The following is a 26,195-nucleotide window of genomic DNA, read 5'->3' as shown; positions in this document are numbered from 1 at the left end:
GTGTTGCCAATAAAAATAAATTACGTTGGGTTTGTATTGAATTTAGAAAAAAAATGAATTTAATTGATATTACGATACTTAGTTTAGAGGAAATGTGAAGGAATTGTATACACGTTTTACGTTATATTTTGATTGAATTGAAAAATTTATATATATATATATATATATATATATATATATATATATATATATATATATATATATATATATATATATATATATATATATATATATATATATATATATATATATATATATATACATCCATTTCATGTCAAACCGATATAGTGCTCCTCAGATTTCCATGAAAAGTGGTAGTTTCTTTCTTTATTGCAAAATATTAGACCCGTATTTTTTATTTTTTCGTTAGGGTGACCTTTTCTTATTTTAGGGTGGTCCGAAAAATCATTTTTTTCAACTTTTTCCTAAAAGTGCCTTTTTTAAAAATTCATAACTTTTGAATCACTGAACCGATTTAGATGATCGATATATCAAATTGAAGCCAATTAATCTTTTTTGGAAAAATATTAGGCTTGCCAAGAAATCGAATTTTGTTTTCGTAACTATTGATTGTAGTTGTTTTTTGTTATTTTTATGTTTTTTGTTTTTATGTTTTTATATTTTATGTTTTTTCTTGAAAGCTGAGGATTTATTACATAACATATCTCGATATCAGATAGGCTTTTTTGTGTTTTTGAGTGACTTTTCAAAGTTAACCGGTCGTCCGTAAAATCATTTTTCCACTCTTATCCAAAAATAATTTTTTGCAAAAATTTATTACATTTGAACTACTGAACTGATTGAGATGATCGACATATTAAATTGAAGCCAATAAGCCAATATTTTTTGAAAAAATATCACACTTACCGGAAAGATAGGATTCTAGTCGCATAGGTCTAGTCTAGTCACATAAGAATATTGAACGAAGACTTAAAACATGTTAAATTTACAAAATAATGACTCTAAAACGAAAAAAACACCTCTCTAGAACCCTCTTTCCAAGTTCAATACTTTTTTCAATATTTTTTCTATTAAAAATCTACCTCATTGGCTTCAATTAGATTTATTGATCATCTGAATCGGTTCAGAGGTTCAAAAGTTATGATTTTTTGAAAAAGTCATTTTTGGGAAAAAGTGGAAAAAATGAGTTTTCGGACAACACTAAAATGGAAATGGACATAAGTTTAGTTTAATAATAATCTATTTGGTTTCTGATACTAATATATTTTATTTCTACCATGCCATGCTCCTGCTATCTAATTTTCGTTTCTTTGTTTTCTCCGCTTTTTAAACGAAAAGATATAAATTTTTTTATAATGTCATTCCTTGTTTTTTCACAATGGAATAAAGTGGATGGCAAAACATACATTTCTCCTGCCATTTTCTTCGGCAAATCAGCTTCGTTAGGTTCCAAATGCGATTTCATATTTCGGAATAGAATTTCCATTGCTAAGAAGAAATTAAAAGTCTCATCATTCACTATGCAGATGGGAGAGTTAGAAGCTGTAGCTCGCAAATATGAAAAAAGAGACGGTTGATACAATCTAGGTTGTGTTTTGCTGACTACCAATCTCTTGTTACACTGCTGACATGTTCTTTCCCGCTGAATAATTTTTTTGATGATGAAACCAGCTATATAGAACAACGAATTTTGTTCTGTTCTGTCGAGAAAAGTTTTCGCTTCATCGACGGTGTACTCATAGTCGAATTCAATATTCATATCATCCACATTATCACTAGAATTAGATGAAGCTGAAATTCGATATGATGTCGATGCTGCTTCATTGTCCATCAATTTCTGAGCTGAACATTCTTCACGCCGCTTTGATAGCAAATCTATCAATCCAATAAGATGTTGTTGTGTATCGGCTGTATACGAAGCATTCGGTACTACGGTCATGTATTGCGAAAGAGTCACAATTTTCAAGTTATTGCTGAATTGCAATGGAGTTGGGCGTCGTTGCTTTGCACGAATCAATGAGAAAAGACTCTCCAGACAATCTTGGACGAACCGCGATGTAAATATTTGTGGGTGTCCTTCATGCAAAAGCCGATCTGTCAACCTCACAATTGCATTCGTGCAAACGATTACACTTGTTTGCCATGGTTTCCAATGTCCGTGTCCTACTTGGAGATCATACATTAACCGCACCATGGTCTTCAGATGAGCGATATCCTCGTCATATTTCATAGGATCATTCAAACAAAATACTTTTTCTTCTGCCCTATTATTGATAAGCTCGAACCATCGAGCAAAGTCTTCTATGAAGCATGCGGTAGTAAGAAGCTCCGGTAATTCTCGTATTTCCGCATGAAACTTCAATGCTGCAGCCACCGTCCTGTTGCAATATTTTGTTGCGTTGCATACTTTCATTTTATCTATTGAAGATGTTCTGTTGTCAAAGCACACATCCGAGGCCGTTAGTCTGTGACAAAGCCGCAACGTGTTGTTTATTTCGGAGTTCACGATTGTGGTTAAATGGTCTCGATGAACAATATTGGATGTTAGCTTTTTTTCATGAACATACCAATCCGGAACTTTCAGGTAGACATTGTTCAACCAGCCATGTACTGTATTTTTAAATACGTGTACGGGATCGGGTATGATCTCTAGCATTCTGTTCTCAGCGTTTGGATGAGGTATCGCAGCATTTAATGTCTCATTTTTGCGACGAATATCGATCCCCAAATCCTTCCACATGCGCTGGTTTTCGGACCCGGAATCTGTTGTTATAAAATGGACACGCAAACTGATTCCCTCTGCTCTTGAAACTGCAGACAATACAGCATTCTTCAAAAACTCTTTTTGTATAGAGTTGCCGGTGTACTCGAAAGCAACCACCTGTTTCCAGCGCGCTGCGATTCCAACTAGCATGAATACCAAAGCTTTACAGGCTAAAGTTTGGGACATAGGAAGCGTTGTTGTTCCAACAAACTGCTTCGTATTTTGGCAAAACTCATTTGCCTCGTCTATGCTCATTTCGTCTAGAACCAATCCGCAGTCCTTTTCTTCAACCGACATTGTGGAGACTTTATGTTGTAGCAGCTCGAATATATCTTCAAGAATACCTACAAAATATCATTTCATATATTAACATGCGATGAGACATATGATTATAATTACATACCAGGACTGAACTCGAACAATTTGGCGTACTCCTTCAATTTGGCGTAGTAGAGTCCTCGTGGATGGGAACGGGAAGCCTTTTTGAATAAGCTTGTCGTATCCACCTTGACATGCAAACCGAATTTGTAAATTTTCCGTAATCGTTTCATTGGACCAACGTTTCACTTTTTTAACCTCTCCTGTTAATAGCTTAATTTGATCTTCTCTGAAAAGCTTCTTCAAGGGTTGTTTTCCACGAATTCTCGAGGTCAGATATCCGCATTTTTTCTTCCATTGTTTTACAATTCTATTAACGGTTACATCAATATAAAATATTAGAAAATAACATATTTTTTGACACACTACCTTTTCAGCTTGGAAATTTGATGTTTCAAACGAAATATTTCTTCCTGTAGTTGTTTATCTCCTTCATATACGTCAACCAAATCATAATTGTTCTCAATACTTTGTATCTCTTCCCATTCCTCATTCGCGGATGCAGCTAAGGTCGGAATTTTCGTAACTCCATTTTCATTGTATTTCCCATCAACAAAATGAGCCTGTATATATACTAGTATTAGGATATGTTTTAGAATTAGTTTTTAATACTTACGCTACATATTCTTGTGCTTGATTTGATTTCAAAGAATGGAACTTCTAATTCACTGTTCACGCAAAATCGAATCCATTCTTTCCGAATATTTTTGTCTTGAGGGAACCGATAAAATTTATACTCAGGATGAGTATCCGTCCTTCGCTCACAATTTAAGGCTTTACACTTCATTTTTATTTTTGAATTACGTTTTGTATGAATAAATTGGCTTCCTAACGTTGTTTTGGTTGTATTCCTGCTCATATAATAAGATAGAATGTTTTGGTTCAGACAATGAGAATCTGCATAACGCTGTAACGGTTGTCAGATTAGATTTATTTGCTAAAAAAAAATCCCAAATTTGTTTTGGAAACGATTATATTATAGATATGGGTATTTAAAAGACTTATTTTATCCTTTTAAAGCATATTTTTGAGATTGTCTATTTGAAAATATGCAATAATCATTGAATTCGCACCAACCAAATGTTACGATTCATTAAAATAGAAATTTGAAAAATCCGATATTTTATAATATTTGGCAGCTCTGGCATCTTCATGTCATGGCTTTGTTTTTGGACGACGAAGAAGAGTAAGAAGCCAGTTGTCTGGTCTTGTCTTAGGTTTGGTTTCAAGACGTTTTTTGGACAGAGCGTGTATTCACGGTGACAAAGGAATAGTGTCGACGTCTGGTGGCGACTTACAATTAGGGACCATAGTTTGGGTCCCAATCTCGTTAGTGAAATACCTATCAGATTAGAAGACACGAAGCCAGTTTTCAAATGTTAAAATTTAAATGAAAAATTTTACATCATGTTGTTTAATTACTTAAAACACTTATTTCCGACTTTCATTTAACCCTTTGACTGAAACGTTTCAATATAATATAAGGTTGTCTTCAAAAACAATTTTCGTACAAGATTTTTTCACTACCTGCAAACAAAAGTGTTTTTCATTTAAACAAAATGCTAATTTGATACGGAAAGGGTATTTTTAATCCATAATTTAAATTTCAAAAACGTGTTCATTCCGCCTGAAAATCTATAAATTTTTTGACCCTCCCCTAAACTAGTAAACGGAGCTCAATGCCATCAATAGGCCATATGAATAAAAACAAAATCGATCGAGCAGTCGAGCAGCGAGATTAGGTCTTTACTACGTTTGGTATGAATAAAAGTAACAACTAAGTATTTACTTTTCGAAATTGGGTGTTTAGCTGATTTCGTATGAATAATACAGCATTTATCAAGTATTTACTTCGTAATTATCAAGTGTGCTCATGAGCATACTTTGGACCTGAAAACATTTCCATTCGTTTTGATGTTTTGTTGTCATATCCGATTTATATTTAATGCTGCTATCTTGCGCTTAAAGTTAAACAGGTTAACAAACCATATTAGGCCATATGAATAAAAACAAAATTTACCTTTACTTTACTTCATTCGAGCAGTCGAGCAGTGAGATTAAGTTTTTACTACGTTTTGTATGAATAAAATTAACAACTAAGGAGCTGTCCACATACCGCGTGGACAACTTTAGGGTGGGCAGGAGTTACGAAAATGTCCACGATTGTCCACGGTGTGGGGGGTAGGGGTATAGCCAATGTCCACGTGGATACGTGAAATAAATATTTGAGAAAAAAAACAATCACATCTATATTTAAAAATCAACGGAATTTGTTTTTCATTTTCAAGAACTTTCAAACTTCCCTTCATGCTTGTTCTGCATTTTTGACAATAAAAAGGTTGAGCTGACTGATGTTTTTTTTTTCAAATACTTGTCAGTGTGAACACAATGGTCGAATTCATGGTTTTTGAAGATGCTTAACACGAAATATACTACGGAAGTAAATAATCTAACAATTTGGTGTCAGAGAACTAATCACAAAGCAGTTTGTGAAGATTTTCAGGTTGATCAAGAGCTTCTCGATAAGTTACCAAATATCCTATGTACAGTGTTGGAAAGAAAAAAGTAAACAGCATTACGCAAAATACTTTTTCATGATTTTGTTTTCGAATATGAACGTATTTCCTACAATGGAAAGGATGTAAACAGGCCATTGTTTGCATTCATTTTCAAAAACTCCAATTAATTGAATTTTTTTATCCAGTATTGTGCATAGATGTTCAATTGAGTTGGGGTCTGAGGACTGGGATGTCCACTCAAGCATTTTAATCCTTTTGGACTGAAAATAGCGTTTCGCAACCTTCAAGAAGTGCATGGGATCATTGTCCTGTTGGAAAATATAGCCTTTAGTATTCATTTTCCTGAGTGAAGGCTTTAAGTTCTTCTTCAAGACATTGACGTAGGACTCAGTAGTCTTTATTACATCGATCTTGACGAGATTGTCCACCCCATTCCAAGTAAACAGCCCCACACAAGCAGTGATTCTCTTCTTACTTGCTGCTGCTGGAGTAGGCTGGGTAGTTCAGACTTCAGGCTGTCATTTCGTTGTGTCTTTTAACCTCAAACGTACTCTAATCGGTCCAAACAATCTTCTTCCAAAAGTCAGTTTGGCTGGAGCTCCTGGTCGTTGACCGTCAGAGGATTTTTTTTTTATTTCAAAATAAAACATGAAAAATGCATACTCTAGTTGCAAATCATGACTATGTACCAAAATTGTATATAAATGTCAAAAAAAATTATAATCTTTATATAGATACACAGTTGCATGTTAACCTTTTGCGGTCGTATTCAATTCGGATATGGATGCCATACTGTTGTGCTCCCGTGGCCGAGTTGTTAGCGTCATAACTAACATGCCGGGTGTTCGGGTTCGATTCCCGTTCTGGTCGGGGGAATTTTTCGTCAAAGAAATTTCCTCCGACTTGCACTGTGATCACGCGTATTCTAGAGCTTGCCACTCAGAATGCATTCAAGGCGTGTTATTTGGCATAGAAATCTCAACTAAGTACTAATAAAAATGACGCAAGTAATACTACGTTGAGACGGCGAAGTCCCTCTAGGAACGTTAGTGCCATTGAAGAAGAAGAAGATGGGTGCCATACTGGTTGGAATCATTTTTCCTTAAAAGAGCAGTGATGTATAATGAAGATAAATGAAGATAAACAAGAATTTTTCAATTCGTTGTGAAATATCTACTGAATAATGTGTTTTAAAATGCTGTTTTTATATAAAAAAATATATTCTATAACTCTCATTCGTGTGTCATCTTTCGAAACACTCCCTCTAAATGAGGTCCTGGTTTTTGACTACAGTTCTGCATGGTAAAAAAGGTTTTTTGGCTGAGAGCAGACATGCGAACGCGAAGATTAAATTTTTCACTTGCATTACTTTTTCCAAAAATTCGTAGGCCATCCTTAGTTTCCAATCCGTTCAAACAACGTATTCGGCCAAGCTACGGCATGTGGAAATTTGAATCTCGCTCCACGCAGAGGTAGCTGCTCATTTAAGCTCAATAAAACTCACATACTGCTTATTCTTCGGCTTCTATTCTTCGTGCGATCACTCTACATGAGTTATCGATTGGAGTTGGAACTGATAAAAAAGCAGGGTAGTCCAGAATCGAAGCCCCAGTCCTATAAACCATGTAAAGGACTTCTGACTTTTTTGGAATGATGCTTTATTCTGTTGGAATAGCACGGTGGTTTCGATGCTAAAATGGCATCAAATGATTTAGGAATACTTCCTTAACTCCTATTAAAATTCTTTGTTTTAATGAAGCTTTAAACTATTCAGTTCATACGCCTCTAAACCCTCGAACATTTTATTCGTGTGAGTGGAAAAGTCATTTGAAACAGTCCTTTCTGATAAACAAAATTTAACATGAAATAAATTTGAAATGGAACAAGGGTGCAATCGAGGTGTTTACTTGGTAATTTTGAATTAAAAAATATTCAGGAATGTCCACGTGGACAACAGAAGGAGGGGTCTGGTCAATGTCCACGCTTGTCCACGAAGGGGGAGGGGGGAGTCTAAAATCGTGCTTTTTGTGTCCACGTGGTATGTGGACAGCCCTTAAGTATTTACTTTTCGAAAATGGATGTTTAGCTGATTTCTAAAACAGCATTTATCAAGTATATACTTCTTAAGTGCGCTACACAAACACCGTCCCGTTATCGTGAAGTAAACGTAAAGGAATGAAATGTCAAATATTCTCCCATGGAAATCGTATGGTAGCATTCACGTACACCATACCGGCAGCTTTGACGTCGGCAAAATAAGTCCTAGAGAATTACGGTGACGGTGACGCTGTATATGTAGCGCACTTTAATTATCAAGTGTGCTCATGAGCATACTTTGGATCTGAAAACACATTCATTCGTTTTGATGTTATATCTGATTTATGTTTAATGCTGCTATCTTGTGCTTGAAGTTAAACAAGGTAACAATCCGCATAACAATCAGCATTGAGCTTCGTTTACTAGTTTAGGGGAGCGTAAAAAAATTGATTGATTTTCAGGCGGAATGAACACGTTTTTAATATTTAAATTATGAATAAAAAATAACGCTTCCGTACCAAATTAGCATTCTGTTTAAATGAAAAACACTTTTGTTTGCAGGTGGTGAAAAAATCTTGTACGAAAATTGTTTCTGAAGACAACTTTATGTTATAATGAAAAGTTTCAGTAATGTTGGGAATGTATAGACAAAGGGTTAAATAAAAGCCTGAAAAAAGTGTTTTTAAGTGACTAAATAACATGATGAAAATTTTCATTCAAATTTTAACATTTGAAAACTGGCTTCGTGTCTTCTAATCTGATAGCAGGGGATAGTAACTTCAAGCAAAAAAGTGGGGCCGATTCGAGATTGCTTTTATGTAAACAGTGAACTTTTTTTACACTCTAAAAATTGCACCGACTTGCACTGACAACTGAATGGTGTCGCGGACAGATAGGCTACGAAATAAGTAAGACAAAATATACATTTAAAACAAGACCCCAGCTGAGCGAAGGAAAATATGTAAGAGCAAGACAAACTCAAGCATTTGCTTATCCTAAATCCCAAATGGGAAATAGTCGTTTAGTTAGGACGAAACGCAATATTTAGATAGGACCAATGTAAGGCAATTAACAAATGTAAGAGCTCAAGTGTTTGATCAGGCTAGAAAACGCTTGTAGCTCGAAATTATTGCTGGTCATAAATTCAAAACAGACGAATATTTAGATTGCGTCTGGTAAACAATTTAATGCACGCATCGCTTAGGATGCATTTATTACCCTTTCCATCCCTAGCTGCGCGCTCGGCTAGATACACCAGCAAAGTGTAATAAAATATAAGATGATGTTTATTCAGGTTTATTTTTAGGGCGAAGGATGGAAAGGGCCAACTCGAAAATAAGATAGGCCCACGGTGACGACCACGTGGTCGTCGCGTGGAGATAATGGAACCGATGTGTATCGGTTTCATGAAAGAGAGAGGAGATATTCCTCATCTTTAGGTTAAGAATGTCTGTATATATATTGTACATATTTGAAAAATAAAGTCAGTCTTAAACACGAACTCACGCGAAAAAGCGTAAAATTTCTTTATTTGTCAGAAATAAATTTTCATGGTGGCTCCAGAGAGGAACACCAAAGTTTCAGTGCGGATTCCTGACTCATACAAAAGCTAAATAGGCAGTGATTGCCAAGTAATTTAAAAAAAAATCGACAGTGATTGTCGATTGTGAACAAAAGCTGATTGCCAAGTGATTCTTGGCAGCGATTGCCATTTGTTAAGCAATTTTTCCGGACAAAAGTAATTCTTGGCAGCGATTGCCATTTGTTAACAAATTTTCCGGACAAAAGTAATTTTTGGCAGTGATTGCCATTTGTTAAGCAATTTTTCCGGACAAAAGTGATTCTTGGCAGCGATTGCCATTTGTTAACAAGTTCTCCGAACAAAAGTGATTCTTGGCAGCGATTACCATTTGTGAAGTATTTCTGACAAGTGGAAAATCGGACGTTCATGTGATTGGCAGAGATTGCCTTTAATAAAAACAATTTTTGGACAGTGATTGGCAGTGATTGCCAGGAGCTGAAAAAGTGAACCTTGGCAAGCTCTATCAAGGCAGTGATTGCCGGTAGTTTGAAGGCAAGATTGTCACCTGGAACGGCCAGGTTAAGAACCCGAACAGTGTTTAAAAAAAAAAAGAAGTAATAGCAGCAGCACTAGTAACAGCAGCAGAGCGAGTAGATTCCAGGAGCTGAAGCAACAATAGGAGGAACCAGCTGCCGCAGTGAGGCAGCCGTGGAACAAAGACCTGGGGTGCGACGAGCGGTCGAACCAGGCACGGACACCAGCAGAGCCGAAAACCAGTAGCCGTGGGCGCCAGTAACAGCATCAGCAGTAGCAGCAGCAGTAGAAAACCATCGCAGTAGGAGCGAAACCAGGGTGACTTAGTACAAGACGACTTCACCGGAAACAGGTATAAAATTCACACATATAAATAAGTAAGGAAAATGTCTGTACAATTCACTAATAATAAGAATGGAAATTGCCGATTGTGCAATGAACCCGACTCTAGGGATGACCTAGTAGCGTGTGACGAATGCGACCGATGGTTTCATTTGACATGCGCAGGTCTAAAACAAAAACCTGCCAAAAATGAAAGATGGTTATGTATCAAATGTAAACGCATAGAAAGTGAGTTGCTTAGGCTCCAATCAAAGTCTGCAACTACACTAGAGGATCTTATGAGAATTCATAGAGAATCGATACAAACTCTGGTAGAATCTTTCCAAAACATTAAAACGGAAAACAAAGAAGAAGATCTCGATCTATCTAGATTAATGGTAAGACAATCTCTTTCAGATCTTCCAATATTTGACGGCTCACACAGAGTGTGGCCTAGATTTAAAATAACTTTTGAGGAAACCACCCTTCAAGGAAAATTTTCTGAATTAGAAAATATAAATCGCCTTCAAAAGCATCTAAAAGGAGATGCACTGAGGTTAGTAAGTGCGCTCCTAATAGATAAATCAAACGTTCCCAAAATAATGGAGAAATTAGAGATGCGTTTTGGTAACCCAGAAACAATATACTCAAATTTGTTGAAAGATGCGATAAATGTCAAGAACCCTCGTTTTGAGTCACCACAAACAGTCATTGATTTTGTCACGTCGATCGACTGCTTCGTAACAAACGTTAAAATGTTAAAACATGATGAATATCTAAATGATCCAAGATTGATTCGTGACTTGGTTGCAAAACTCCCAAAACCCCTACATTTTCAATGGATAAAATTCGTGTCAGATTCAAAGAGAGATAGAGCAGATATAGACCCATTCATACCAACATTAGAAGATTTTAATGACTGGTTGAAACCGCATGAAGAATTAGCTACAATGCTACTCTCGGAAAATAACGAGCGAAATACTAGAGTTGATCGTCTAAACACCCTTGTTACAAGGCAAACGAATTCCAAACACAAGCGTCCGCTTAAGTGTTTCTTATGCAAACATGATCACAAAACATCAGCATGTCCAGAATTTGAAAAAATGAATGTTCCTCAGAGATATGATTTCATCTATAAACATAAACTATGTTTAGCCTGCTGTAATTTCACGAACCATATGGCAAAGAACTGTAGGATAGCAAAGCCTTGTGGAGTTGATGGATGTAAATTCAAACACCATCCTCTATTGCACAGAAGTAGCGAAAAAGACAAGGAAAGTGTTCCTCAGGAGTTCGTCAATTGTCACATGAATAAGGAGAAGAAAGTTTTGTATCAAATTATTCCGGTTACGATAGACAACGGAAGTAAGAAGATTCAAACTTTCGCATTTATTGATCCAGGGTCGTCTGTGAGCTTAATTCACGATGACATTAAAACCAAACTAAGAATGAAGGGTCGGAATAATCCATTGACATTGATTTGGACTAATGGCGAAACTCAACAAGAATTAGACAGTGAAGAAGTTACTGTAGGTATATGCGGGAGCAATGATCAACATTTCTATTTGAAAAATCTGAGAACCGTATCAGATTTATCGCTTCCGTCTCAATCAATGTGTGTTGATGAATTGCAACAAAAATATGACCATTTAAAAGGTTTACCCTTAAAAGGATATAATAACGCCAAACCAGAAATATTGTTGGGTCTCCCACACGCATATTTGATAAGCGGTAGTGAGGCGAGATCGGGTAGGTTTAATGAACCAGTTGCTCAGAGAACTAAGCTCGGATGGGTGCTATTTGGACAGACAAATGAATGTAAAACACAAAAAGAGCATGTACTCACCAATGACGAAATTGACTCATCAGATCTATTCAACAGACTGATGGAAGGTTACTTCAGTTTAGAAGACTTTGGAGCAAAAGCACCTGTGAGGGCATTGATGTCTAACGATGAGAAAAGAGCGATTGACATCATGAATAAAACTCTGACTTATCAAGAAGGAAGGTATGAAATCGGATTGTTGTGGAAACATGATAATGTACAGTTCCCAAATAGCTATCAATCAGCCTTGAACAGACTTCATGGTCAGGAATCAAGGATGAGTAAAAATCCAGCCTTGAAAAAATGGTATGTGGACAAAATTAAAGAGTATGTAATCAAGGGATACGCAAGAAAACTCACTTCTAAAGAGCAACAGAAACACGATCCTAAAAACTTCTATCTACCACACTTTACAGTGGTAAACCCAAATAAATTCCCTATAAAACCATGACTTGTATTTGATGCTGCTGCAAAGGTTAAAGGAGAATCTCTAAACACAAAGCTATTATCAGGCCCAGACGCGACAACGTCGCTGCAAGGAGTTTTAATACGGTTTAGAGAGGGAAAATTTGCAATTGCTGGGGACATTCAAGAAATGTTCCATCAAGTAAAAATAAGAAAAGAGGATCAAAATGCTCAAAGGTTCTTATTTAGGGAGAATTTTGATACAGATCCCGAAGTATACGTGATGCAAGTAATGACGTTTGGAGCTACTTGCTCACCAGCTTGTGCACAATTCGTGAAGAATTCAAACGCAGAGAAATTTAGAGAGGCTCACCCACAAGCGGTAGAAGCTATACAAAACAACCATTACGTGGATGACTACCTAGATAGTTTCAATGACTTAAAAGACGCGTCAAAAATCGTAAACGAGGTTATTGCGATACATAAACATGGCCACTTTAACATTAGGAACTTTACATCCAATAGCGAGAAGCTGCTAGAAAAAATTCCGATGGAAAATAGGACTGAAATTAAAAAAGTGTTGTTCGAAAAACGCGAGGAATCATACGAGAAAGTACTTGGAATATACTGGGATACAAAAGAAGATTGTATAAGCTACAAAGTAGAAATCCCTATTACTCAAGAATTTACTAAACGACGATTGCTCTCACAAAGCATGAGTGTTTATGACCCGCTAGGATTACTTTCGCATATAACAATTCAATCTAGAATCTTAATGCAAGAGCTTTGGAAAAGTGGAATTACATGGGATGAACCAATTAACTCAACCATGAAGGCTAAGTGGGAAAAATGGCATCAAAGACTCGAAGAAGCTAAATCGACCAAAATACCACGCTCATATAGTAAATTTTCTTACCCTAAGGAACGAGAGCTACATGTATTCGTAGATGCATCAGAGAATGCCTTCGCATCTGTAGTGTACCTTAAAAATATATATGAATCATGCACTGACATCAATATCGTAGCCGCGAAGGCAAGGGTAGCACCAACTAAAATTATTTCTGTACCACGGCTTGAATTACAAGCCGCGGTATTAGGGACTAGGTTGGTAAAGACGGTGAAAGATCAACTGCGCATATCAATAAAAAGAGTAGTTTTTTGGACAGATTCAAGAACAGTATTAGCGTGGATTCGCTCAGAACCACGCAAATATAAGCAGTTTGTTGCCTTAAGAATTGGAGAAATCTTAGAAACAACATATGTAAACCAATGGAAATGGGTAAATAGCAAAAATAATCCAGCTGATGAAGCTACGAAATATACAAAATATAACTCGATCTGGTTCTCTGGTCCCGAGTTCTTACATGCCAATGAGGAAAATTGGCCCAAGGAAGATGAAAAAATTGATACTTCCGAAGAAATTAGACCCATGTACCCTATCAAATCGAAAAAAATCAATGGTCTTGATAATATTCACATAAATTGGTGTTCGGAATTTACAAGGCTAATCACGCGATCACTAGCCATTGTATTCAAATATATTGATTGGTTAAAATCAAAAGTGAGAAAAATAAAATTCAACAAAACCATCGAGAAAGTTGATTTGGATTATGCCGAACGCATCTTAATTCAAAAGGCGCAATGGGAGTCATATCCCAGCGAAATGGAACTACTACAGAAGGGAGAGAAAATCCACCAAAAAAGCGAGATAAGAACGCTCAATCCTGAGCTCTGCGCACACGGACTGATAAGATCAAGAGGACGCATTGAAAATGCTAACTGTCTACCTACTTCAGCTAGAACGCCTATCATACTGTCTTACAAACACTACGTAAGCACATTAATATTACGCCATTACCATGAGAAATATCGGCATAGAAAAAGCGAAACGGTGATAGCAGCCGTACGACAAAAGTTTTGGATCACAAACATAAGAGTCGCAATTAAAACCGTTAAAAGAAACTGTCAGTACTGTAAAAACATGTCCGCGAAACCTGTTTCCCCAATAATGTCAGTCCTACCACCATGTAGAGTTACGCCATATTGCAAACCATTTACGTTTACTGGAACAGACTATTTCGGGCCATATTGCGTATCTATAGGCAGACGAGTAGAAAAACGCTGGGGATGCCTATTCACCTGTCTGACCACTAGAGCAGTGCATCTTGAACTAGCACAAGATATGAGCACAGACTCTTTCATTATATGCTTTCGAAATCTACAATATCGTAGAGGTAAAGTACAAGAATTATTTAGCGACAATGGAACTAATTTCATTGGAGCGAAAAACGAGTTCGACAGAATGCTTAGAAAATTATCGAACGACGAAGTTAAATGGCACTTCAATCCTCCCGCTTCGCCACATTTCGGCGGAGCGTGGGAAAGAATGGTAAAAGAAATAAAAAGTTTGCTGCCGCAAGGGCAAGGAACAATGCCAGAATATGAGCTCCGAACGGTTCTAACCGAAATAGAATTTCTTATCAACAATCGACCATTAACACATATTCCACTAGATATTGAAGATGACGAAGTTTTAACTCCCAATCATTTTTTGTTGGGATGCGCTGGCGAAGCGGTAGCTTCTATCGACGATGTCTCAAGGGCGGAGGCCACTCGGCAGCACTGGAAAAGAGCGCAATTAACTGTCAAAGGATATTGGGATCGATGGGTAAAGGAATACCTTCCAACATTAACTAAAAGAAACAAATGGTTGGAGAAAGTTAAACCTATAAAGGAAGGCGACATAGTTGTATTCGCCGATGAGGAGAAAAAAGGCAAATGGCATAAAGGCAAGGTGATTAAAACCGTTGTTAATACGGACGGACAAGTTAGATCCGCAACCGTAAAAACAATAAAAGGGGAATTTATTAGACCAGCTGTGAAATTAGCAGTATTAGAGGTGATTCGAAACGATACAGACCACACTAAGAGCTCGCCAGAAAATAATATTTTTTCATCGCCTCTCAACTTTGTTGGTGTAATACAAGCTGCACCAGAGAATAAGATGGAAGTGGGAGAACGAAAAAAGTTTCCGAACTGGGGAATAAGGAAAACAGCTGACGACAAACATGTAAAAGAACTTGCATCGAGTCTCAAGTCAAAACAAGATCAAAAACAGAAAGTTACAGGAAAAATGAGACCATATACTGGCTCAATACAAAACAAATTAGTAACTGCTTTAGCAGTTTTGGCATTAGTTAATTTAACAAGTGCCGTGAGCATTAAGCCTCTCGAAGGAGGAGGATTGATGTTCGACCATTTAGGATCCTGCCTAGTAAAGCGTGGAATCTGGAGGACGAACATCGTATCCAATATAGCACCTAATGACGATATATCCATGCTTGATTCAATTCATTCGAATTTAGCAGAAGCCTTAACATTTTTGGGAAACGTAACTAGAGACAAAACTTTAGCAGAAATAACTATGTCAATAGAACGACAATGTAATAACGCTAAACAAGAAATAACTCTTTTACGTCGACTAAAAAGAAGTAAGGGAATACTTGGTTTTCTGAAGGATTTACTATTCGGAAGTAATGACGTGGAAGACGAAGTACAATCTTTACGCATTCATGAAGAGCAGAAGCTTCATGAAATTTCACAGACGATGAGAACCCTAAATGAGAAAAGCAAAAATATGGGAGACGAATTAAGCAAGAGAATTTATAATCTTAATTTAGGAATGACAGCCTTGAAGGAAAAGTACTCGGAAGAAAAAAATAATAAATTTACAGAAAAGTTTTTTGAAACAACAATATTAGCTTCACGACTGATTGAAGGAATAACTCAAAAATATAGAACATTAAGAACCCACCCCTTAACTAACGATGAAATGCAAAAAACAACTGAGAAAATCAGACGGCAGTTGCCGAGAGGATACACTATCCTTGGGGACCCGCTAGCAGTCAAATATGAATTTAAGAATGAAAATGGAACTATACACATAATAATGGAAAATGTTATTATCTTTAAGAACAATTTCGAACTCTTAAGAGTAATCTCGATTCCTGAGAATGGAAGTATTGTACAGATAGACCACCCTACTATAGCAATAAACGATAACGAAGAATTTTTCTACCCAAACGAAAATTTAGTAAAATTTAATAATAGTCATTATATAATAAATCAACCAGAATTTATTAGAACAATGGATTGTATAGCTGGCGCTGTATTCCATAAATCTACAAAAAACATGTGTATAACAAAAACACTACAGGAGCCATACGCAACGTTGATACAACTAAGCAAAGTTAATTCAATAGTGTATATAACCAGCCATTCTAAGACAATTATAATTCATTGCGATAATACAGTGATATCACCACCCTATAAGGTTGCGATTGTAGAGTTATCCCCAGACTGTAAAATTCTAACTGAGAATAACGTTTTATACGCCCAAATATCAGGAAATGATACAAAATCAAAAATATTCTTCAAATCAATAGAAAAGCTTCCATATAATATTGCAAAATTAGACGCAGATGTAAAACTAAACAAAACAATCTCGAATGAAAATCCATATAAAAATTTGAACATAGAGGACATAAGCATCCCTGAAAATGATCTAATTCAAAGGAAGCATGTCTTTACATTCGGCGGTGCAATAAGCATCATATCGGTAATTATGATAATAGGAATTTTCATGTTTATAAAGAAAAAATCGAGAAGGAACAGACAACATAATGAAAATAACGAACCTCCACGTTCTATTCTAGAAATGATAAGGCTAAATGGATTACGAGAAGGATCAACATCAAGAAATCCTCCTATGATTGCAAACCGCGATAGTTGTCTGTAATTGTAAATCTATGGGATATATTTACGGGGTCCGGAATGTCGCGGACAGATAGGCTACGAAATAAGTAAGACAAAATATACATTTAAAACAAGACCCCAGCTGAGCGAAGGAAAATATGTAAGAGCAAGACAAACTCAAGCATTTGCTTATCCTAAATCCCAAATGGGAAATAGTCGTTTAGTTAGGACGAAACGCAATATTTAGATAGGACCAATGTAAGGCAATTAACAAATGTAAGAGCTCAAGTGTTTGATCAGGCTAGAAAACGCTTGTAGCTCGAAATTATTGCTGGTCATAAATTCAAAACAGACGAATATTTAGATTGCGTCTGGTAAACAATTTAATGCACGCATCGCTTAGGATGCATTTATTACCCTTTCCATCCCTAGCTGCGCGCTCGGCTAGATACACCAGCAAAGTGTAATAAAATATAAGATGATGTTTATTCAGGTTTATTTTTAGGGCGAAGGATGGAAAGGGCCAACTCGAAAATAAGATAGGCCCACGGTGACGACCACGTGGTCGTCGCGTGGAGATAATGGAACCGATGTGTATCGGTTTCATGAAAGAGAGAGGAGATATTCCTCATCTTTAGGTTAAGAATGTCTGTATATATATTGTACATATTTGAAAAATAAAGTCAGTCTTAAACACGAACTCACGCGAAAAAGCGTAAAATTTCTTTATTTGTCAGAAAGAAATTTTCAAATGGTATTGTCAATTTGTGCGAGATGCCTCAAAACAGCTGGGAATAAATATTGTTTATATACAGTAAGTTGCATTTAATGCGACGCGTGGATTATTGGCCAGACCTGTAATGCTTAATTGGACATTTTTGTAAACATCTAGTTTGGGGCCCAAATTATGGCGCCACATTGAAGTTGCCACCAGACGTAGACACTATACAACTCACATCGTCAATGTTCAATTACAAGCCAAAATCGCCTCCAAAGCGACACTGAGTGGTGCATCGGCATGTTGTATAAAATTTAAACTACTGTATTATATTGTTGTTTATGTTCGCATCATAAGCAATGAACACACATTTATTTTCCACTTGCAACAGTATTCACGATGATTGGATGGATGAATATACGACTTATACATGCATCTAGTGCGACTATTGTCATGCGTATATACGATTTACTACAGACAACCAAAAAACTAATGGCGGAAAACGTTCTTGATGATTATAATAATTATTATAGATTTTTGTAACAACATGTATGTTTGGAATATTACGTTAAACATTATTTTTAAGTCCGAATATTTCCGGATTCAAGAAAAGTGCTTAACTTTCACGTTGCTTTTTTTTTATTTTTAACTTTTAAGAACGGAAGATTATCTGTTTGCCGATCTTTTGCGTTCTGATAAACATAGCGACAAAAAAAATTAGTTCAACTTCGTCATTCAATTGCACTTAACTCGAAACTGTAAACATGAGGCTATCTGAAATATGATTTTAGGGCAATTGAAGCTCTTACATATGATACGAAAGAGTTACAATCGGATACGTCATTTCTGATTGTTTATTGTGCTTTAGTGGAAATATCGCAAAATTTATATAGAAATGGTTAACTACAGTACTACATGTTTCAAGTAATCAATAACATGAAGTAAAAAATTTCATTCATATTTTAACAATTTAAAACTGCCTTCAGGCCTGCCCAGCAAGCATTAAATCGTAAAAAATTCGAGGGGTTGTATCCGAGACACGACCGCTTGGAACGTAGGACTACGCAATCTTTTTTCTTTTGAAATTTGATGGTTTATCATTTCGAATATTATTTGCGAATACGTCGAAATTTAATAAATAACTCTTTAGTAAAAAGTTCCGGGACCCTGAGAAGGTTTAATGGCTTGCGTAGTTTTGTAGAATCATTTCGAGAAGCAACGATCATTCTTTGCCTTTGCGAGAACAATACACTAATTGGTCATATGTCGCAATTTGTTTCTTTATATCAATGCACGCATTGCACTAAATATTTACGAGAGACATCTTCCGTGCATCGCCATCAAAGACGAATGAACTGTCTTAGTTTCAAGTGTCTATAATTCGAAAGAAAAAGAAGTGCATCGTCATTCAACAAGCATCAAACACGCGTCCAACAGATGCACACAGTTACAGTGCTAAAAATGAAATATCGCGAGAATGACCGTTTCTCGATTCTCGTTCAAAACCGTCAACAAAGTTTTTCTAAGTTTCTATGTTTCGCGCAACGAAAACAAGCAACACACAAAAAACCAAACACCAAATATGTTTAGAAGCGACCTATAATCATTTGCACTCTTCTCTTTATTCGCCTTCTTTGCCATGACTCGGATGGTTGTGTTAATTGCAATGCCAGATGCACTTCAAGTGTAATATTCGCTAGCGTTCACAGCTCGAGGGAAAACTTTAAACACAAAACGAGCAGAATAAGCGACCTTTGTTGTTTCGGGCACAGAAAGATTCTGAGAATTTTCCTCAGAGGAGATGCAATACTTACCCACTCTATTTTGTTGTGCCAAATTGGTCCCAGAAAATAATGTCGACATCGGTACCGACATCGTGCCATTTTGCAATGATTTTGTCGAACTATCCTTCGTGTTTGACAACCAAATACGGGCCAACACTGTGCATAACCTGGCACCACGTCGACCGAATGCGAAACTACTCGACCCTTATTATGACTTTATTTATTTTCAAGTATGATCAAATAGAAAGTAAAATTGGAATTGAATCATTTTATTATATGTACAAATACATTACATTTCATTGCATGGCTATTTTTAAATTTAATTTCGTTACTATTTTGTTTTATTGTCTACCGATCGTTCCCTACCGGAATATCGTCCAGTATTACAATACATCAGTTCCATAATATCAATCCGTGACATCCTCTGGTATTCTGCGTACTGTCACGACGAATGAAGAAATCAATGATTTCTGGGCAATATGAAAAATATAACAATTATAAATCGTTATCTATAACAAAATCACCTAACTTACGAAGACCGCTCTACTATCTCGAAACATTTTTGAGAGTTTCACAATAATATAAACATCTTAGCATATTATTACACAAATAGCAATTATTTAGCGCGAATGGGCTGACAAAATGCTATCGCAATCATTCCAATTTTCAATACTGAAACAAAACATAAATCGATTAAATATGTGACAACGATAGAAACCAATGCTCATACCTAACGGTCCTTGGTAATAGATGAACATTTAGACCTCCCATGAACAATATCCGGAGACTATGTCATGATGAAAGTCATAGTATATAGGATCCGTTTGTAAATCCACATAGCGATGCTGGTGGTGGTTACTTTTTGTGTTGAAACACGCCACTTCAGTCAAAAACTGGTGTTCACTCATGTTCGCAGGAATTGACCTTGAATCAATTTTGATAACCTTCAATTGTTCTGGTTCCTACACGCTATCAATATATCGTTGGATTCGTTGGAACGGCATCGGTCTTATTTCTAACCGCACATCACGAGACGATATGATGCAGCACCGGAACGTTAGCATACAATTTCATCACTGCAAAGCTCTCTGCACGGTTTGCTTCATATCACTATGACCACGAATAACTTTACGGATATGTTCAAGATGCATATTATTTTTCCGAGCATCGACAAATAAATACTGCCGTTTTCGTCTGCAACTGTTGCATTTTCATTTATTTTTCTTCGAAATAAAATATCCGATTCATGGGGGCCCATCCATGAAATAAGTCGAACAATTGCTTGCTGCTGCTGTGTTTTGCTCGCTGCATTATGCAGGTCTTCCAATCTGTAATGTTGTTCAGAAAAGCTGAAAACACAAAATTCATCATGATTGATATTTAAAAAAACAACAAATCTTGTCGTACCTACGAAACATGATTCTCGATCCATTCCATTCTCCGTTTTATTGTTTTGAACAAACTGTCATTATCATGAGAGAAAGAGAAAAGACTCGATCAGTGATGCCGTTTCACTCTGTACAAGTAATCGTGTACAATTATGGCTGAAACTATAGGCAGTGCTGCCTATGGGGGGAAAGGCGGGGTAAAATTCCAGCACTTTTGAGCACTTTCCGTTGCTCGGTCCACATGGTGCTTAAAACCGCTCGAAAAAATATGAAACTGCCCAGTTTAAAATCTATTCGAGCGGTTATAAGCACGGTGTCGGTCGAGTGACGAAAAGTGCTACAAAAGTGCCGGAATTTTACCCCGCCTTGCCACCCGCAGGCAGTACTGCTTTATGCTTCTGCTATAATCACAATAAAACTACACGAATTGAGCGAATCGCCATCAAGCAGCATATTTTCTCCTCATTGAACTGTCAAAACACAACACAACAGTTTTAGGAAAGAGGAACGATTTTTGTAAGTATTAAAAATTGCTTTTATTTTCAGTTTAAACATAATTTAATTCGTTTCAGATTGGCTTGATCGAACTCCCGAACTGCAGAGTAGACAGATAGTACAGGTGAGTAAGTTTATTTAATTGTTCTATAAGAAAAGGTCGGCACTATTAAAATAATTGTATCGGATAATTTTCCCGTATCCAGGGATGTGACCGGAATAAATATTTGTTATCTGATAACGAATATTTATTCCGGTAATATAATAAAAATAGTATCGTTTCTATAGGCTATATTTTATATACATGTATACTATTTATTTTTTTCATTTCAGGATTATTTCACATTGCCTTCCACCGCTCCACCGACAGTAGTAAATACAGGTGAGTGCTATGATTTATTTTTTCGTATAATTTGAACGTTTTTTGCTATGAAGGGAATCGATCTAAAGGTAAAAACGGTTCCTTGTTTCTGGTTTTATGTAGACCAAGGAATCGTTTTTGTTATCGTTCCTATTATCTTTAACGTGTGATGTACTTGCGTACTAATTATTTTATTCATTTTCAGGTTAATCTCGCATTGCCTTCCACCGCTCCACCGACAGCAGGCATCATAGTAAATACAGGTGAAAATGAATTATCCACAATATGAAAAATAAAAAAAATTTAGTTATTAAATTTAAAATACAATAATTTATTATCTGTTTTACGTATTCCAAAATATAATTTATTCAAGATAAATTTAAATTAAATTTAATAGATACAAAAACAATAAATAAAATGTGTACATATACAGTGGAAGCCCGATTATCCGCGAGCGAATGATCCGAGGTGCGGATTATACGCGACAGCGAGTTTCATAGTAAATTCATAGGCCTTTCAGGAATTTGTCAGTAGTGATAGGATAATGCACTTTTGCTTTGATCATGGCTTTCACATTATCTGGATAATGGTGTACAGAACCTTCTAGATGGATAGTTTAATAATTGATAAAACATATTTTTCATGCTGAAATATCTTTTTTTTCGTGTTTGGAACTCATGTTTAGTTCGTTATTGCGTTATTCGTGGTGAGCTAGCCAGACTATTCCACGGATAATCGAGGTTCTACTGTATATAGAATAACAATATAATATTAAGAATGAGCAAATTTCAGAAAAAAAACAAAAACAACTGTAGAACTGTTTATCCTTGTTTCGATTTGAAACTGCATCATAAACTCATTATGATTATTTCATAATTCCTCAACAGATTTACTAAACATAGTCTACTAGTCTACTATCAGATTACAAACAGCTGCACTTGGTCCCCTTCTGGTAGAAAAGGACAAAAAAAGGCTACGGAACGATTTTCACCTAAGAAGCTGGCTGATTAATCAGGACTGTTTTGCCCTCGTTGGCAATGACAATATCCCTTGGAAGCGAATGTTTGGAAAAATCGGATTACGACACATCTATTTTGCTTACTGGCTTCGGACATATCCGATAGTACCCTTCCATTAGAGTGATAATTAGAAAGGGAAGTTATAATTCTTGCTTAATGATACCTATCGATTCCAAACTATAAAATTGCCAAGTAAAAAGTGCATCTTTCTGTGCTACCACATTAGTAATCGCATTAGGAATCGATTTCTATTAACAAAACACCTCCAAATCTCGTAGTGATGCTTATCGAACAATTCTATTTATTTAAAACCATTTTAACCATTACAAAAATAAAAATCAGCTACAATATATGAACCCGCCAACGGCAATCTACGGTCACTCTGAACTGAGTCTAATAAGTCGTGCAAAAATAATTATATTAACTGATTATCACATCAATTGTTCACATTTATTTTAATTCATTGGTTTGTTTTATTCATAGAATAATTTATCCGCAATACGATAAATGAAATAGTAGAATTTGTATTTTTGGTTGATAAATTAAATTAGATGAATTAATTTGTTGTTTTTTTTCGATTTCCAAAACTATAACTAATTTGTTATACAAAATTAAAAAAATTAATATTACCGAAGGTATGGATGTATATATATATATGAAATCAATATACGGAAATTACTGAAAATTTCTTGTTTAAAAGAAAAAAAAATAATATTAATATATAGAATTACATCGTAAAACATTACATTATACCTTTATCCTTTATATTTAATTAAAACGATAGATTTATTTGTAAGGTTTTTGGATTTCAAAAATATAATTAATTAAAAAAATTATAATTTTTAGCATATAAAAAATTCTCTGCAGGCAAATGAATATACAAGAAAACATAATATATCCTATATAAAGAAATCACCGAAAACTTTTGTACTGAACGATGATATAATGTAATAGATTAGAAATGTACAGAAAGAAATTAAATATTCACATTAATATTATTATATAGTACACATATTTTTAACATGAATATGTATTTAGATGTACATTATAGAACTTAGGAAACAATCGATAAATTGATGATTGTATTTAAAATTGCAATTGTATTCAAGTGTAAATTCTAGAAATAAAATACATATTTTTTATCAACGGTATTTCTTTCATTACTTTTTATTATCATTTCCTTGAAAAGAAACAGAGCCATAATAAGGGTCGAGCAGTTTTGCGCGTGGTCGACGCGGTGCCAGATTGGCCCAATGTTGGCTCATAATTGGTTGTCGAATACGGAGGGTAGGTCGACAAAATCATTGCAAAATGGCACGACATCGGTACCGTTGTCGACACCATTTGTTGGGACCAATCCGGCACAACAATGTAGACTGGGTACCCACCCTCCGTATTCGACAACCAATTATGAGCCAACATTGGGCCAATCTGGCACCGCGTCGACCACGCGCAAAACTGCTCGACCCTTATTATGGCTCTGTTTCTTTTCAAGGAAATGATAATAAAAAGTAATGAAAGAAATACCGTTGATAAAAAATATGTATTTTATTTCTAGAATTTACACTTGAATACAATTGCAATTTTAAATACAATCATCAATTTATCGATTGTTTCCTAAGTTCTATAATGTACATCTAAATACATATTCATGTTAAAAATATGTGTACTATATAATAATATTAATGTGAATATTTAATTTCTTTCTGTACATTTCTAATCTATTACATTATATCATCGTTCAGTACAAAAGTTTTCGGTGATTTCTTTATATAGGATATATTATGTTTTCTTGTATATTCATTTGCCTGCAGAGAATTTTTTATATGCTAAAAATTATAATTTTTTTAATTAATTATATTTTTGAAATCCAAAAACCTTACAAATAAATCTATCGTTTTAATTAAATATAAAGGATAAAGGTATAATGTAATGTTTTACGATGTAATTCTATATATTAATATTATTTTTTTTTCTTTTAAACAAGAAATTTTCAGTAATTTCCGTATATTGATTTCATATATATATACATCCATACCTTCGGTAATATTAATTTTTTTAATTTTGTATAACAAATTAGTTATAGTTTTGGAAATCGAAAAAAAACAACAAATTAATTCATCTAATTTAATTTATCAACCAAAAATACAAATTCTACTATTTCATTTATCGTATTGCGGATAAATTATTCTATGAATAAAACAAACCAATGAATTAAAATAAATGTGAACAATTGATGTGATAATCAGTTAATATAATTATTTTTGCACGACTTATTAGACTCAGTTCAGAGTGACCGTAGATTGCCGTTGGCGGGTTCATATATTGTAGCTGATTTTTATTTTTGTAATGGTTAAAATGGTTTTAAATAAATAGAATTGTTCGATAAGCATCACTACGAGATTTGGAGGTGTTTTGTTAATAGAAATCGATTCCTAATGCGATTACTAATGTGGTAGCACAGAAAGATGCACTTTTTACTTGGCAATTTTATAGTTTGGAATCGATAGGTATCATTAAGCGAAAATTATAACTTCCCTTTCTAATTATCACTCTAATGGAAGGGTACTATCGGATATGTCCGAAGCCAGTAAGCAAAATAGATGTGTCGTAATCCGATTTTTCCAAACATTCGCTTCCAATGGATATTGTCATTGCCAACGAGGGCAAAACAGTCCTGATTAATCAGCCAGCTTCTTAGGTGAAAATCGTTCCGTAGCCTTTTTTTGTCCTTTTCTACCAGAAGGGGACCAAGTGCAGCTGTTTGTAATCTGATAGTAGACTAGTAGACTATGTTTAGTAAATCTGTTGAGGAATTATGAAATAATCATAATGAGTTTATGATGCAGTTTCAAATCGAAACAAGGATAAACAGTTCTACAGTTGTTTTTGTTTTTTTTTTTCTGAAATTTGCTCATTCTTAATATTATATTGTTATTCTATATACAGTAGAACCTCGATTATCCGTGGAATAGTCTGGCTAGCTCACCACGAATAACGCAATAACGAACTAAACATGAGTTCCAAACACGAAAAAAAAGATATTTCAGCATGAAAAATATGTTTTATCAATTATTAAACTATCCATCTAGAAGGTTCTGTACACCATTATCCAGATAATGTGAAAGCCATGATCAAAACAAAAGTGCATTATCCTATCACTACTGACAAATTCCTGAAAGGCCTATGAATTTACTATGAAACTCGCTGTCGCGTATAATCCGCACCTCGGATCATTCGCTCGCGGATAATCGGGCTTCCACTGTATATGTACACATTTTATTTATTGTTTTTGTATCTATTAAATTTAATTTAAATTTATCTTGAATAAATTATATTTTGGAATACGTAAAACAGATAATAAATTATTGTATTTTAAATTTAATAACTAAATTTTTTTTATTTTTCA

At 35.2% G+C, this 26,195-nt stretch overlaps 2 long non-coding RNA genes across 3 annotated transcripts; one reads left to right on the top strand and one right to left on the bottom strand.

Annotated features, from left to right (window-relative positions):
- Positions 1-19,799: 19,799 nt before the first annotated feature.
- Positions 19,800-20,980, bottom strand: LOC129777005 (uncharacterized). Of its 2 annotated transcripts, none has more exons than XR_008743187.1 (4): positions 20,935-20,980; positions 20,254-20,872; positions 20,057-20,195; positions 19,800-19,993 (listed from the first exon to the last, which is right to left on the bottom strand). It is a non-coding gene; the product is annotated as an uncharacterized LOC129777005 (long non-coding RNA). The 2 variants fall into 2 exon arrangements; XR_008743186.1 differs by having other exon boundaries at positions 20,931-20,966.
- A 339-nt stretch (positions 20,981-21,319) lies between these two features.
- LOC129777006 (uncharacterized) lies at positions 21,320-23,301 on the top strand. The gene is made up of 5 exons (XR_008743188.1): positions 21,320-21,427; positions 21,484-21,530; positions 21,740-21,788; positions 21,973-22,030; positions 22,655-23,301. It is a non-coding gene; the product is annotated as an uncharacterized LOC129777006 (long non-coding RNA).
- Positions 23,302-26,195: the final 2,894 nt, after the last annotated feature.

Source organism: Toxorhynchites rutilus, chromosome 3 (assembly GCF_029784135.1).
Source record: "Toxorhynchites rutilus septentrionalis strain SRP chromosome 3, ASM2978413v1, whole genome shotgun sequence".
NCBI classification, from domain to species: domain Eukaryota; kingdom Metazoa; phylum Arthropoda; class Insecta; order Diptera; family Culicidae; genus Toxorhynchites; species Toxorhynchites rutilus.
The sequence above is the reverse complement of the archived record's forward strand: the minus strand, read 5'-3'. Positions and strand labels throughout refer to the sequence as shown.